This window comes from Perna viridis, chromosome 12 (assembly GCF_037379345.1).
Source record: "Perna viridis isolate PV_CMFRI_1.1 ecotype Kerala chromosome 12, ASM3737934v1, whole genome shotgun sequence".
Classification (NCBI taxonomy): Eukaryota; Metazoa; Mollusca; class Bivalvia; order Mytilida; family Mytilidae; genus Perna; species Perna viridis.
In genome coordinates, this window is record NC_142456.1 from 36,100,070 (window position 1) to 36,118,428 (window position 18,359).

The window sequence follows — 18,359 nt, forward strand, 5'->3', positions numbered from 1 at the left end:
TTACTAATATATACATAATTATTGTTGCAAGTTTTCTCTATTTGTTCATATATGTATCTTCTGTACTGTTTTGATTACTGGTTTTACCGATTTTGATCGATGGCAATTTTATGCTGCCCATTTATGTTAAAATATATCGGAAACTATAAAGTATAAATAATGCGGGTTGTTTGGCACTCTATAAAATCTTTCATTTTGCGTCTGTTTTCCCTGTCTTTTCTTATCCTTGGAATATCTTCTTTTGGTTACAGCTCAAATCGTGCCTCTTGATTACACTTTCAGAACTGCGCGAAAAACAGACTGTTCGTAATGACCGTGAACAACGTGACGGCGAAACAATTGTTTACGTTGTTGTGGTCCCACATTGTTGTGATCATTTGTGATGATAATCCAATCGTCAATCGTATAAATGATGGTAAATGAAACAACCACACGAAGAAGATTTTAACTGAAAGATATATAGGAAATATTCGACCAAAAAATTAGTCTGAAAATAAAGGAATACCAATAATGGGTAGCACAGGACATTTTGCACAAGAAAAATGGCAGTGAAGCTTGCAATTTAACCTATAAACAAAGGTGGAAACAAAAATTGGTTTATCTTTTGTAGAAGATGTTAATGAGAACTTATTCTTGGTTTCGATTTTTGCCGTATGATATTAAACACTGGAATACGAAGAAATTGGAAGTGTGAATGTTTGACTATATCTTTATCCAGACGTTAAAAGAAAAGGGTTGAATCAGGAAAGCAAAGTAAACTGGTTAATTGGGTACCAATCCATGAAGACTTTATACAGCGTAAATAGTAGAGGTGATCTATGGTGCACAAAAACCCACAGAAGAAATAATGCAGTAGTCCTTTATGTATTCAGGTCTGTAATTCTTAGACACCTTACATTTTTCACATCCTTGTTTTGTTTATAATTAAGTTTTAAACTTTTAGTACAATATTGAGAAAGTAGACAATAGAAATTGTCAATGAAATGGTCAGTAATATCTGCAATGGCAGTAAATAATTAATATTCAATTTACTTGACGTATGTAACATCAGTCACAGAGATTCCATTTACTTAAGATTTCACTTTTTTCTCTGCAAATGTTAAAAACAAACTATTTTCGGAGTGTTTCATCATATTAATATGATATTTTGCAGACTTGTATTCATTAATATATGAAGTACAGGGCAGAAGATCTTATATGTTGAAAATGAGCAATTACACCCATGATTTCAAAATGTAGAAATGTTACTTATATCGTATATCGATTTGTTTGGTTCCAGTTTAATGGACCTTTTTCTAGACAGTTTATACACTGATTGAAAAAATGGAAACCTTGACTTGCTATGTTTCTACAACTCTATTATGCAAAACTTATAAAACAAATAAAATGCATGTTGGCTAATGTCCACTGTCTGTACATGATGTTTTATTACTGAATGATCCAATATTTTGTGATTATCTGTATATTATCCCTATATCGCAAGAATGTCAACGGAAAAAAAATTACCTAAACTCAACGATAGTCACAACGAAGCTGTTAGTCAAATTATCTTCCAGTGCAGTAACATTTCAGCTACGACGTTAAATAGGTATCACTGACATTATAAACTTAACAAGGATTATTAATGATATTTCCTTTTCAACGGACTTTTGCAACCGTCAAGTATATCTCACAGGAAGCAAGAGTACATCTTGGGGTTTATTTGGGAAAGGGTTATTCGTTTTTCTATGTGTTATTATTATTATTATTATTATTATTATTGTACTTTTGTTTTTGTCGGCGTTTGCAGGACTTGGTTATATCACCTGCATTGTCCCTTCTTTCTAGGGAATTTCAGACATTTACAAATGGACTTATAATGAAATTATATATCTCATTTCACGGACACGTTTGCATCTTATATTGGCGCAATTACAGAAGTATGCAATTAATGTTGAATTGTTTTGTATTTCACACCTATGCCTAGGTATTGCATACATGTATTTCTTTTTTAGAAAATAACCATCATCAGAACTAGTTACTGGTTTTGAATAATGAAATTCAACTTCCCCGATGTTTGCAAAATTAACTTGAGCAACGTGTATCATACAGTTACGTTTACAATGTTAATCGTTTAGAACCAGTGATGTTATTCAAGTCTAATCATGTTTTGCAAACCTTATTTTCACTGTTTTATGAAAAAGTCTGGCAAAATAAACGATTCAGATCTTTTCCCCAAGACCTAATGCTTGTTTTATCTCAAAACAATAGGCGTCACAATATCAATATCAGCTGTCCATTTGTTATTTAGACCTTTCTTATATTTTTTAAGTTCAAACAAAAAGATTTTGTACGAAAATAAAGTGTTTAAAGACGACTACGTAGGAGACAAAGAAGAGCAATTATATACGACCTCAATTTTTGATGGTCCTGTATAAAGCAACCATTGTATAGTAACATGACTTTTATGGAGTATAAGCCAGTAGACATATCTCACCAATCATTGAATAATCTAAGTAGTTACACATATATGATAATTTATGAAACATGTTTGAGAGTTCGGGTTTACAACTTGGTACGGAAGGAGCTTCAAATGGACAAATCAACGGGAATAATAATCACAATATACATCTGTCGTTTCAAGCAGAAAAAATATAACATCATTTAAATCCGCGTGTAGTGTTCAACGGACTGTGCATAATTTAAAGAAAAAAACCTCGCCCGCAAGAATTTTGATTGCCGTAGGTTTATTACACAAGTACCTAAACAACCTCGCCTGCAAGAATTTTGATTGCCGTAGGTTTATTACACAAGTACCTAAACAGACAAAATTTGTTATTGTTACCAAATGACATGAGTTCTGAGCTGTAGTGAGTCTGTATGACATACCGACAATAACAAAATTCATGATGGGCTTTTATATATCTTTATATTAGTTTTCAAATTGCACATTAAATCATGCACTAAGGATAAAGTACAATCTTTTTTCCAGATCTTCTTATATTTTTCTTATTTATAGGATTTTTTTGAAAAAATGTCCTTTTGTTGAATCTTATTTAATTAAATCAAAATATCTTGGCTATAAAGGTTAACGATACAATGATTTGTTGAAACTATTAAAATATACAGTATAATAAAATTCAATTCAATTCAATTTAATAAACAAAATGAGTTACACATGCACGAAAATTTCGACTAAAAATCCTTATATTACATTCAACAATTTCCAGGTTTACAAAGTCTTAAAAACTAAATCAACGGTTGCTTGTTCTTGATTGAAAACAAACAACGATCTACCACTACCTCCTTCAATGGATATATGTTAAGATTGGAAAGAAATAACTTATTCACATTTTAGTGATTTTTTCTTATATGAATGTTATGTTTGAGTTTCTTAAATTATCTAACACGATTTAATGTGTGCAATTACATGATACTCTAAAAATAAATCACATAAAACATTAAAACATCAATTCGGATCTACAAAACACACAAATTTAAAGCAAAGCTTAAATTAACAAGTTAAGTTTTGTCGTTTATCGGTGTATTTGTTTATTTTCTCTCTCTCTTCAGTATTCAGACTTCTCCAATATGCTCCATATAAGTTCTGGGAAAAAAGAAATATTAAACATTAAATACACAGATATAGCTATAAATTTTATCACAACTTACAGTCTAAGAAAGGTTAATATATGGCATCTGTAAATCATCTGTTTTAATACGTATATATTTTTAAATACATAGTCTTTTAATTTCCGTTAGAATATTGATTTACTAAATTACTCTTAAAACTAGCAACATCGCTACAGTGTTTATACTATTAAACCTAACCAGCAGCAAGATATACTACAATAATATTCAAAAATGTGACCACAATATATTATATATCATATTGCAACAACTTGCATTTTCAAACAATTGAAAATTAAATGGATTATAAAATATAATGCTCATGATATATAAAACTGAAGTATATTATCCAACGTAAATATTTTACCACGGGGGCAGTGATAACCCGTACCTCTTTTTCAAAGTATTCGTAAAATGATGATATTATATCTCAAAATTAAAGTATAATGTAACATGAAAACTGTTCTTTAAAGTCTCTAACTACGTTTACTTCATCAAAACGTAAAACTAATGGAATAAAACAACGTTACACTTCTAGTGTTAAAAACAATGTCTTCACTAATTTAATCCTTTATATGAAACCTGTATGAGTTGTAAAAGTAATAACACATGTTCGTCCTGACTGTGATGTTTCTATTATAGTATTGTTTCATACTTACTTCTCACATTGTTGACACAAACTGAAATAAAAATCAGAATTTATAGGAAAACTGAAAAAATGATAAATGAACAAAACTCTATCTAACGTATAATACCTTGTTTCTACAAAATCACGAACTTGTTTTACATTAGTTCGATCACCATTTAAACGTGTCATATCATTTATTTGTCATTAGCAAATTTAATCTTTCACTAAAAAACCAGCCTCTAGTCTCAATGGTAATAACAAAGTAATTAACTAAATTGCCTTAATAATCTACCATTTAGATTTCTGATTTATAAACAAATCAAAACAGAAATGACAAATATGAACAAATAAACATAAAGTATACGAATTAAAATGATAACAACAATTATTGATTTTAAACTAAAACAAGTCCTAAGCATGTTTAGTTTACATACATAATAAACATTACTTTATGTATATATTTTTGTCATGCTTATCAACTTAACCAAACAAAATATATTTGTTGTTATAGATAGTGCATACTGTGAAATACTATTGTTCGTGGGGAACATATTTTCATGGTTTTCATGGATTTAGTTAACCACGAAAAGGAAATTTTCCATTCATTTGTTTGATAGAGTTCCTAATTCACGATATTATATCTTTCCCCTATACCTCGAACATTGGTCCCCTAAGAATAAATATACCTACATATTTCCGTCAAAAGTATAAATCATTACAAATAAATATTTTGAACTTGAATAAAACTCTTTTTAATTAAATACAACAAAATATTAGGTGTATTTTAAGTTAAGTACAAAATTAATCATATAAAATGTTTATTATCGTTTTTTTTTTTTTTTTTTAATTTTTTTTTCTCAATTTTTTCTATTTTATAATTGAACAGAAGTTATTGTTTAACGGTAACATTACCTCCAGTCCGATATATTATGTGTCTTCTATCTAATTTGTCAAGCTGTTTCGCAATTTCTATCAGATGATTATCATATACCCCAATCATTAAATTCCATTTTAAACTTACTCGGTATGAATTAGTATATACATCTACTTGCCTTACTGTTTATTAACATATACCCCCAGAATTTCCAAACATTTTTGTTGTAAAAAATACAAACGATATAATATGTATAGTTTTCAAGGAAACCTTAACAGTAGTGAAAGAAAACAAAATAGCAAAGGATAGATTACTATTTACGTAATAATTATTTAGGTGTTTGTTGATTAGTATTTGATATGTTCATATTTGATCAACAAAGAATGTCTGATATAAATTTCATATTTATAACATTTGTCATTCCAATTTTTCAATTAATCAGGAGATTACTGGCTCAAAGTGTCAACAAATAATTTATAACTTTTAAAATAAAATGCCTTATACAATTTGGTCTTTGTCCTCTTCCTTTTTTCATTAGCCTCTATCATAATAGCCTGCTGTAACAAACTTATTCTTAGTAGTATATTGTATATACCTAACAGTCGGATGAAATAAATACATGTACTTATCTTACTTTCTCTTGCTACTTACGACCTGAAAGAAACAAAACAGATATATCTTCACTAACAAGGATAGAAAACAGATCTTATATTTATCAAATGAAAGCAGCAATGAAATACAAATATTATAGTTTCTTGAGTACACAATACATACTCATTTATATAATGACGAAAAAGAGATATTTTTTTTAACAAAATGGAGGCATATAGTACTAAAGAAAAGGAAGAAAGCCTCAGTATCTGACATTGACATGGTAAGCTAATGTCATGACATGTATCTGTCATCAATAATCTTAACAGAACATGAATTGCTCTGGATTTTAACAAATATTGACATAGAAGTTCATTTTAGCTGGTGAAATGCAATGTTAACATACATTTATAAACTGTTAGAAGTTCATTTTAGCTGGTGAAATGCAATGTTAACATACATTTATAAACTGTTAGAATTTGAGAGTGATCTTTTATGAACAGGTTTGCTATTACTTATTTTTTTATTTTTAAATTGTTGTCATTTCGATTTGATCTAGCTTGCTAATATTTATAACGTAAACATTATCTGTATCTGACAAGGATCGGTTTTTGTTTTTTTTTAATCTACTAAGGCTAAGTTGTAATTTCCTTCAAAATTAATGGCTTAAATTTCCTAGATTAGCATATTTTGTATCAAACTGATACACTGTGCATTGATCTACAGTTGTTTTATGGTCGGCATCATGAACTCGTGGATCGTTATGATGTATCCATCTGCGCCATGAAAACTGAAAACTGAATTATTCAACGGGTCATAGTTTCCCTTTCGTCGTTTGTCTACCCCGGACTTGACTTTGTATGAACAACTCGGCGAGTGTTTCTAGAAAAGGAGCGGACGCTTACCCTGCTGTTGCACCTGGTCCATCCTCCAAGTTTCTAATGGAGTCCGAGTTGCTCATTTGCTTTTGTTACTTTGTATGTATAATGTTAGTTACTTTATGTTCTTTGTTGTGAATGTCTGTTTTCCATGTCAGGTCTTTGTCCCTGGATTACATTCTTTTGATTACCGCTATAACCTCGGTTCCCTTGATTACTCTGTCAGAAGTGATTTATTTTCTGGTTATAATTAATTTAGTTGAATTTGAAAGTATTCAATATTGTGTATGTTGTAAACATCTTCCTCTGTATATTTGGAAGATGATTTGGAATTATTTCTTACAAAGTATGAGGAATCTCTACCAAGAACAATATATTTGTATCTAGGTATACTATCTTCTTTTTTTTTTTTTTTTTTAAAAACAACGATGTATAATGTTTTAAGTCAGGATAAATGTTAACTAAATCTGGTTTGTCTACTAGAGGGTGGTCAGTTCCCCCAACGCATTGTCTTTTAACGTCTTTAGAAACAGCAGAGTAAACTCGACTGTATTATTTGATGTCAAACCGAATGTACTCTGCTGTTTGTAAAGATTTTCGTCTAGTGTGTTTTCAACATCTTCTTCTTAATAATTTCAGGGATTTCTGAACTACTTACATTGGCAAATCATCTGTTATTAGCTCCAGCACTGTCGGAGTTACTGTCTACGCTGGGCGCAAAAACTTTACAAACAACAAGTTTCTATTAGCTTCCAATGCAATTTTTTATTGGCTCGATTCATTTATTAGAAACGATTTGATTGGCATTACATTTCATTGACGGCGATGGCTCGTGCCACGTACTTTTATTCATTTTCGTTTGTTTGTTTGTTGGGGTTTAACGTCCGAGAAGCAATATTTCAAATATATTCAGACGATGAACATGAAATGATGATGAAACGAAAAAAAAAAGATGGGACACAAGGATAATAGGGTCGACAAATTTTGATTGCCACTAGAAAAAAGGGGCGATGGGTAAGGTCGGGCGATTTAGCCTCCTGTGGCGGAGCACAAGGGTTGCTACTCCTATCGAATACCACAGCAAGGTTCTTTAACGTGCGAGGAACGTGGCATCTTTCCCAACACGGTGCACCACTACGGTTTGCGGTCAGGTTTTCCATATTATAGCCTGACAACCCCAGCATGTAACCAGAGGTACCCCTTTCCACCAACTGGGGCACACATCCCAGTTGCTCTGTGGGCATAGCGCCTAGCCCCCGGCTACGTTTCTGAGCACTATTTAGTCGCCTTTTTACGACAAGCTTAGCGCTGCTGCAGGCCTATTCATTTGACACCCGGACCTGCAAGGGGCATTTTTATTCATAAATTTACCTCGAGAGTGCAATATGATATTTTAACCCACAAAAACATCTTTCTGCTAAACAATATGTTAGAAAATTGAATATCACGTTTACTGCTTCTGGCCAATAGAAAAGCTGTTATATAGAGCTTTATGAAATAATATTGGTTATATTTATATGTGATCAATATAAGTTTGTCTTTATTATTTTTGACGTTTTTTGGAACTTTGAATTCTATTTCTTTTTTAAATTCTATAATTTGACAAACAATTTCAAATTATTTCATGTCATCTGTAAGAAAAGGAACAAGAATATATAAATAAGTCAGAATTTCCCGCGAAGAAACTATGTCTTTCATACTTATGATTTTTACAAAGAAACATTTGGTATATACATGCGAAATTGTGGGCCTAATATTCCTACATCATAAAGGAAGCAGAAAAAAATGGGGAAGCTTGGCTATGTGATTTTAACTGATGTCAATATACACTAATTTTCATTAATAAAAAAAATAATAAACAGAACAAAATAAAAAAAACAAACGAAACAAATACTGAATTCCACAACAAACAAGCAATCTTTGTTTATTTAAATAAGTTTATCAAACTGATGATGAGTACCTCTACACTACGTAACATGGTCTTATTGCTGTTTATTATTGTTAATTTCTTTTATTTATGTTTCATTTTTTACATTTACAACGACAATCCGAACAATACATTGTTTGGCAATAAACAGATGGAGCACAACGCGGTAGTCGAACCCTCAACATATGAGGCTTGATACATATTTGAATTGCGAATTATGATTAAAATTTGACACAATTTATAGTCTATCTACAATGGGAGTGAGAAGAACCGAAAAAACATTTCAATATTATCGGGTAATTTGCAACTGAAAGCTGCTAAGGATCGATAAACATTTATAATTAGGAAATGATTGACGTGGAAAGTAATATATGTGCCTTCAGAGATGCCGAGTTCAAGATGGACATGAGTCTCCTTATACTTGTCACCGAAGATGGTATGCAGCGACAAATTCCTAATCAAGATGAAAAGCATCATTACGAAATCTCAGACTTGGGTCATATGAAGCTAAAAATCTCGGACGTGGTCCATCCCAGCGCAGAATGAAAGAGCAGAATGACAATTGTTCATAAAAGATAGTGCAAGCTACACTTCAAAAAAGATTTGGAAGCTTTCCGAACACTAAAAGTACAAATCACAATTGGTTTGATTTGCTCGTATTTGTAACATTGTTTTAGGATTTTAACGAAAGGAATCTTTATATTACCGAGAAATGACTGCTTCAAGGTTTTCGATATCACTAGGTCACGAAAGCTTGATACTCACCCAAAATGCTAACTAAACCGTTAAATAGGCTCATTCGTAAGAGAAAAAAGTTATGATATTGTTGTCAGATTGTTAAGGGTAGTATTTTTCTTGGTATTAAGATTGATTCGCTCATAGGTCTTTACATAGAAATTATAACACTATAGTTTATGGCATGACATGCGTTGTGGCCTTATTGTATGTCTTATGATGTACCGTGATTTTCAACATCGCATGGGAAGAATTGGGATTAATTTCACATGCGATGGGGACATAATTTGTTGTAACAAGGGACTCAGACCATTTTTTTAACCGATGTTAAGTGTAGTTAATTGTGTAATATATTTTACCACCATGGCATGAAGAGAATACTTAAAGTACTTCAAGTAAGGTTCATGTGCAAGAAGTTTGAACAGGGACTAATAGTTATCTATGTTCGAAAACCTGATCGTTGAACGAGGTGTGCAAGAAAGCCAATCTTTGCAAGGTGTTCTTTTGACGAAGTAGAACGGCTCTTTTGCGGTAACTTTTTAGAGTCTTTCAACACAATGACAAAGCCAAGGAAGAAACCTAGACACGTATCCATATTAATTACAGACAATACAATCGGTCTGAAGTTATCATTGGTCATTGGACTTATAGACTTCTTAAACTATTTATGCTTAAAGTAAATTTTTTGTAATTTATGCTTAAAGAATATCGAACATAAAATTAGCATTATGAAAGAGTTATCATTCATGATTTAACTGATTGAAGAGTTTAAGAGAAGGTTGTGTGTATGGTATTCTCGAGATCGAAATACAGATCTGTTACTGAAATGATAGTTATTGCCGACATCAGTTGATTTTCTTTTTGTTTTAAGATGATGTTGTCATTCGCTTATTCGACTTTGAGACATTGTAGACTCACTAGTATAGTCCGACATTGATTGAAATTCTTTTTTTTATTTTAAATTGCTTTATTATTATTTCAGAAGATGGATGTATGTCATCATAACAAAAACAACTAAGTAACGTAATACATATGAAGAATACATACAACACCATTGTTCGGGCAAGTTTTTTTCTAAACTTGTAACACCTATGTAATTGAAGTATCTGGTTGTAATATAAGATTATTTAAAAATTTTTCAGCGAGAGGGAGTTTCTCATGGTTATCTCGTCGAGCGGCTTTGCATCGAGGCGAGATGCGCATGAGAAACTCCCGCGAGTTGAAAAAATATTTAATAATCTGTTTATCGCTGTTTTGCCGAATTGTAAGGTATTAGTTTTCTTTTATTTTCAGTTTTCTTGACGTAAATAAGTAAGTTTTATAAGCGCTGCAAAATTTCCATCTGCGATTTTTTATCTGTTGCTCTAGCTTGTATGTCACGCGGGGACATAGAAACTAGCGATAATTTTCATTCTCAATCGACTGGCGTGAAATTGAAAATTATCGTATAGCAAGATCAAAGGGATTTTTAAACAAAATAGCGATAATATGCATATTTAAGCAGATAAAACAGTGTATCAGACAATAATTCTGACTTCCTATCTTGGATGATATGGATTATTACTTGAAGTTTTAAAGATTTGGCTTTGAGTTTGGTTAGTGTAACTCATTTTGATTTTGGTTGGTGTAATTCACTGTCTCGTACAATATATTTGATCCAACGAATTTTAATTACGAAATACACACATTGCGTTGTATTGTGCCAACTCAGGAGAAAGCATACCAATAATAACTACATACTAAAGGTATGTACATATTTGAGCAGATAAAACAGGGTATCAGACAATAATTCTGACTTCCTATCATTCAGTCTATTATCCATTATACATGTAGGATTTAGGCTTAGTAGACAGCTGAAATTTCTGTTTGATTTCCAAATAAACACATTTGTACTTAATTGAAAACTGCCTTTGTACAAAATCAGCTCTCATAAGTATACAATAGAACCTTATCCTATGCATCATACAAGTCATCAAGAATCTTATAAAAGTGCTCTACTGTTTTTTTTTGGGGGGGGGGGTTTTTGGGAGGTTTTAAAATTTTGATTAATCCAGATTTGATCAATCACTTCGATTCATTAAGCATGTTTTTTTTTCTTTTTTCTATTGTTAACGCCTTGAATAAATAATTTTGCAATTTGGTAATTGAATTTCGGAATTTATATTGGCATTATAACATTATAATTACCAGTTGTTTTTACCATTAGTTTAAAATACGGACGAATTCGTGCTTGCTATAGCAATGCTCGAAGTGAGAAATCACCTAAAGGACAAACGTCGCCATCCAAGGTGAAAGGATTAAGGAGGAGGAGGAACGCCTAGAATTTGAGGACAAACAAATCGAGTAAGCGTGTAGGGACAGAATCTGAAAATTCTGTCGTTACCGAAACTGAAATAGGTAAGTTCGTAATTGATTTCTCTAAAGTTCGTCAGGAAACCAGTGACTTGGGTGAAAAACCACTCCAAGCATTTAATCAATTAGGTTTTAGGTTTTTTTGCAAAACAAACCAAGCTAACAAGAAAGCATATATGACTCTATAGGTTACTTCATTCCATGTAAAATATGAAAAAAGTCCGGAACAAAAATATGTCATCTAAACATTCTCATTAAATCTACAAATGAGTAAGCCAATTTTCTACAGCAGAACGGGGAAGTTGCTGTTAGGGACGGACACATGCCAGTCGAATCCTTCCTTTCCCGTCCTATAACCAACATTTATTAATGGACAAGCGCGTTCATAATATAAATGAGTTTAATGCTAGAGAAAAGACCAGGTATGTCAAAAGAATTACTGAAATACCTCCGTGACATGACGATCGATTCGCGGCATGCAAATCATCGTCTAAGACAAGCAAGGTGACCACGGCCATAATGGTGCATTATAAATCAAGATTTGTTGTCTTTCTATATTACTTCAAGGAGAGACACTAATAATCACAACGTTCATTCCTCAGTACAGAAATTACAAACAAGTGACAATATATTCGCAATTTTTTCTTGGCAGTCTTTTCGTAGGAAATTAACCATGAATACACAAAATCATGTATTTCGTACAACTCCAACGGTAAGCGTTGTATCCAATCTGGCAAAAACTTTTTTTTAAACTCGCATGTTTCGAATGCAATGGACAGCATCCGGTCTACCTTTGCAAGAGTAATCAAGGAAACCAAGGTTATAGCGGTAATCAAAAGAATGTAATCCAGGGACAAAGACCAGACATGAAAAACAGACATACAAAACAAAGAACATAAAGTAACTATAATCATACATACAAAGTAACGAAAGCAAAAGAGCAACTCGGACTCTACTAAAAACTGGGAGCATGGACCAGGTGCACCGGTAGGGTAAGCGTCCATTGCTTTTCTAGAAACATCCGCCGAGTTGCTCATAAAAAGTCAAGTCCGGGGTAGACAAATGAAGAAAGGAAAACTATGACCCTTGGAATAAATAAGTTTTCATGGTGCAGATGGATACACCATACCGATCCACGAGTTCATGATGACGACCATAAAACTTCTATAATGATGACTTCAATCTTGTAGTAACATAACCCTGTTCCAGAAGCCTATTTGTTAGAGTTCTAGCGCGATACAAAGAGTATGCGTAGTTTCGGCAAGCTCTGGCATAACGTATGAGTTGTGATATGAACACTCCATACGCAGGTGCCGAAGGGATGTTGCCACAGATGAAAGGAAAGTTGACAATTCTGAATGAAAAGTCATCACGTTTGTCGTAAAGTTTGGTCAATAGTTTTCCTTTACCAAACGTAACCAAAGACTCATGCACAACATATTCGCTTGTTACCTGTAGTTCACCCATCAATATTGAAAAAAATAGATTCTTATTTGATTGATTATCCGGATGACTTAGAAACCCATATATTACTGTTAGGTTTTGAAACAGTTTTTTCGTTGCATTATTCTGGTTCTCATATCCCAGGAGAAGCAAGAAACTTGAAATGCGCAAGGGAAAATTATAATATTTTGTTTGAAAAGGTTAAAAAGGGAATTAAAAGCAGGACCTGTAGCTGGTCTGTTTAAATCATAATCAATACCATTTTTATCCGTATCCCCCTTAGGCTTAGTGCCAAAGGGTAAAGAAATGATTGATTCATCATTTAATTTATCCAGAAAACTCCCCGTCAACTACTTCATTGATTCTACTAAATGTTATTAGCCACTAATTTTAAATCTATTAGGTAAACAATCAATTTTTCTTTGACAAATGCTTTCCGTGCTTGGCTTCAATCAGTTGCACCTTGTTTGAAAAATGTGCCACACTTTTGACTGGGTCATAGTGAAAGACAACCTGACTGATATATAATCCATTACTTAGTACTGTTTTTTTTCTTGGCAAGGAAGGTATCGAACAAAGGATTTGTTAGGAACTAGGCATACCAGCGGCAGAAGAAAAACCTGTGCTATCTAAAACAAAAATAAACTTCTTAGGTATTGAAATTGATACATTAGAAATGAAGCTAAAATACCAAAAGATAAGCTCGATGAGCTCTAAAGAAGATTCAACTCACGCTCAGTCGCGAGAAATTACCACTGCAAAAAGGCAATTATAGTTAGGATAATTAAAATTTACATGCAGAGTTATTTCATCAAGTAGAGCTTTCTGTAGAAGGCTCATAGATTCCCATGATAAGCGTAAAAAAGAAACATCACAAAAACGATTCACTTCATCAATGAAAGCTGAGTTTAGGCTGGCTTCATGGTCAACAAACTATGATTTAGACATTTTAAGTGATACAAATGTAGTTCGGGGGGGGGGGGTTGGTTTCGGAATTTACTTCAGGGGAAATTGGTACTACAGTGTTTCCATTGTTCCGTGTGGGTCTAACTTCAAAAGTAAGATTTTTAACACTGAAAACTAGACAGTTGTGTATTTGGCGAATAAGAACGCGTCCAGTTCACCTGCGGTGATGTTAGTTGTACGGAAACTGGTATTTAAAACGCTTAAGTTTACTATTTGTATAAAAGCTGAAGATAATCTAGGCAAAAATAATTCTATTGCCTATGCAATTTCTCGTTGTCAGTGGTCCGGCAGGTAGCTCCAGGCGCATGGAAAATGCCTACAGATTTACCGAACCATGTTTGGCTACTAAAGATATAGAGTCGGATAGACTGCTGGCCACTTCTATATGCGACAGTTCAGGAAAAATGTACGAAACAACAATATTCACTTTTAAGTCATTTTAAAAACACTTCTTGTTAGACATTACTTGGCCAATACCAGTTGAAAAAGTTACCAAATATATAGCATACCTTTCAATGAAAAAGTTGTTTGCCGAAAAAAGTAAGACATGTAATAGCGGGATTTCCTTTTATCACAAGACACAAAATACCCAGGACACAACTAATAATTTTGTTATTTCAAAAATGTTAAATGCCATCCACAGGCAAAATTGCAGCAAAAATAGCAGGTTACCGATCACACTCATCATTACGAAAACGTATTAAGACTCTCCAAAACGTGTGTTTAAATGAGTACGAATCTACACTTTTAAGAACTTTATTTTAGTATTCTTTGACATGCTTAGAGTGAGAGAGTTCACTTCTAAACGCAACGGAAATCCCAGTACATCAGCTATTCAAATGTCTGATGTCAGCATAAACAATAAACAACTAGGTATCAATGTTTGAAGGAGTAAAAACCATCAAAGAGGTTATTCTATAGTCATCATAATTAACAATTACGCTAACGCACAAGCATTTTTCCCATCGTTAACTAGAGAAAATTTCTAAATTCACGTCCAAATATTCCGGGATGTCAACAAGTCTTCATTCACTTAAGCATTTCTACATTAACCCAGTATCAGGTGTCAGCTGTGCTATGTAAAACAATAGAATTTTGTGAAATACGAGGAGCGCACCTATTTAAATCCCATTCCTTTACATATGTGCCGCCAAGAAATAATTACCACGGTATTAGCAACGATAAGATTAAAAATTAGGTAGATGGACATCAAGTGCATATGACCTTACATTCGAATACACATATAAACGATAAAGTAAATTCAAATTTTGATTTTCGGTCAAATTGTAGTTTGGACAATTGGGTCAGCAGGAGATGCAACTAAAAAGCGAACTGGCGAGGATAACCCGAACCTTAATGACAAAAAAGTAAAGATAGACGGGATAACCAAATCTGGCATTAGGTGGTCCGAATTTGACCATGTCTTCAAGACAAAGTTACGGAATACCTCGAAGTTCACCTTGGGGCTAACGACTTAGTATAGTCAAATACTAAAAAAAAACTAATTGAGAAAACATCAAATGTTTCTTTTGTAGAGCAAAACTGTTGGTACCTGACCTAAACAGAATTTGGTCCAAGATGTTGCTAAGACTTCATTGGCACGGAACCCTGACACAAAAAAATTACAGGTAAATCTAGATAGTGGCATAATTGCACGATACGGTCATTTATGATTAAGGAACAACAATTTCTTATTCGTTACATGTCAATCAAAACATCAGAATTAGAGTTTTTCAGACATGACGCTACACATTTGTTACTACATTAAAGGAGCACTTGAAACTTTCATTTTTGTTACGGACAGTTTTTTTTTCCCCATCAGAATGCTAAGTTTGCAGCGAAAACTGTTTTGGTCGTGAGTTCATTTCTTTTCTATGCGATAGAAATATATGCATGTGACGCCTTCAGGGACACAGTTAAGTATTTTGTATTAACATTTTTTTCTAAATTATTATTAAGAGGTGCAATATTGCAATGGCGTCTTCCATGAATTAACAATTTCAAGTTCCTCATAGTATTTTTTTTTTCATTTGATCCTACTAATTCTATTTTCCGGATATATCCACATTACACAAATTTAAAGAGTAATCAAGGGAACCAAGGTTTTAGCGGTAATCAAAAGAATGTAATCCAGGGACAAAGACCAGACATGGAAAACCATCGTATACAACAAAGAACATATAGTAACTAAAATCATACATACAAAGTATCAAAAGCAAATGAGCAACTCGGACTCCACTATAAACTGGGAGCTTGGACCAGATGTAGGGTAAGCGTCCACTGCAACATCTAGTTTTTTAGATATATTTTCTAAACCAGCAAAATTAAAACAATAATCAATTGCCGACCGATCAACCCACTGACCGTTCTATCATTAAGTCGGAAGCGCCAATAGATGCAACAAAGACAGCCTTTCTTACAGCACACACGGTTTGCTTGAATTTACCAAAATGCTATTTGACTTATCCTATGTTGAAGCCACTTGTACAAGACTTATGACATGTATCCTTTTAGGACTCCGATGGAATTATGTGTAGTCTACATCGATGATTTTGTCAGATAGTTTGACAAACACATTACCAGACGGAAAACAATACTTAACCGCCTAGGTCAGGCAGTTTATATAAATAGCTCCAAAAACCGCTATCTTTCTCAGGTTACATAATGAATTCTGGGGGCATTTCACCTGATCCGGCTTAAGCAGAGGCTATCAAGAACTAGCCAATTCTAACCAATGTAAACGAATTTTGTTTTTCCTGTGCTCATGCAGTTATTATAGGATTTGCAACAATATCAAAATTTGTTAGGAACTTAAAATTTTACAATAAATCACAGATCTAGTCTTAAGAAAAGTGATGTCAATAGTTGTGCCAGAGCTTGAAGAAACTACACAGACTTATTGTATCGCGCTAGAATTCTAACAAGTTGGCTTCTGGAACAGGGTAATGTTGCTACAAGATTGAAGTCATCACTACAAAAGTTTTACGGTCGTCACCATGAACTCGTGGGTCGTTAAGGTGTATCCATCTGCGCCATTAAATCTGTTTAAATCATTTATTCAACGTGTCATAGTTTTTCTTTCCTTGTTTGTCTACCCAAGCGGATGTTTCTAGAAAAGCAGACGACGCTTACCCTACCGGTGCACCTGGTCCATTCTCCCACTTTGTAGTGGAGTCCGAGTTGCTCATATGCTTTTATTGCTTTGTGTGTATGATTTTAGTTGCTTCATGTTCTTTGTTGTGTATGTCTGTTTTCCATGCCTGGTCTTTGTCCCTGGATTGCATTCTTTTGATTGCCGCAATAACCTTTGTTCCCTTGTTTATTCTTTATCTCATTGTCTCTGTCCCATTTGCAAACATTGAGATCAACAAATAAATCATAAAACAGAATACCTTAGCAATTGAGCTTGACTCAGACAAACCTGAAATTACCCCAACATCAAGCAACTGAATAGAAAGTAAAGCTAATCATATTTAAAAAATGACAACGCAATCAAAACTACCAGCATCAGAAATAATCGGTCACTACAGTTCCGGTGGACTCGATTTTGAGTACTAAATAGGCAAGATTCGATGTAGTGTTATACCAAAAAAAAATAGTTTTTTTTTACGAAGGGATACAATTAGGGATCGAATATCTTTTGTGAAAACAATATCCAAAGAATGAAAATAAATTGGAAATCTATTATTTTCCAATAATCTAGTAAGGGCTGTCCATAAACCCATCGGATATAGATTGAATAAATAAATTATATTTCCGTAAACAAAAATTGGATGGGAAAACCCAGCCAGATATTAGCATTTCGTATTGCTCCCTGGCCTAGTGACATTGTTTGACCTCACTACGATTACGTCCGTAAGAACTGATTTTTACTATAACATGTATAATGTTTACTATCTACAGTCCCGTCATAAAAAATGTGAACTATTAATTTTTAGCACTTCGGATGTGATTTCTCATTTATTATGTTACCTATTAAAGTTTCTGATGAAGTGATAATTAAGTATTATTTAATTTATAAGTGTATTGTTCTTTTTACAAAAGTGTTACGTTCAAGTCATTATTGCGCTACATCTAATAGTCACGTTACCAATCAGCAATATTTAGGCACACTATCAGTGTTGACCTGTTTAACCTTCACAGTAGATTTTTAGACAACAATTCAATACTCACTCCAAAGAAATCTTCTTTTCACATCTGTAAATAAAAGGAAAAAAATAAACATCAACGTAAGTTATTGTTAATGTGTAAATATGTTCCATGTGGAAATAGTTATGGAAGTGTTGTGAGTAGTTTGATATAAGATTCACATAACCGTTTGTATATTTTCCAAATCTGACCAAACAAAATATTTTA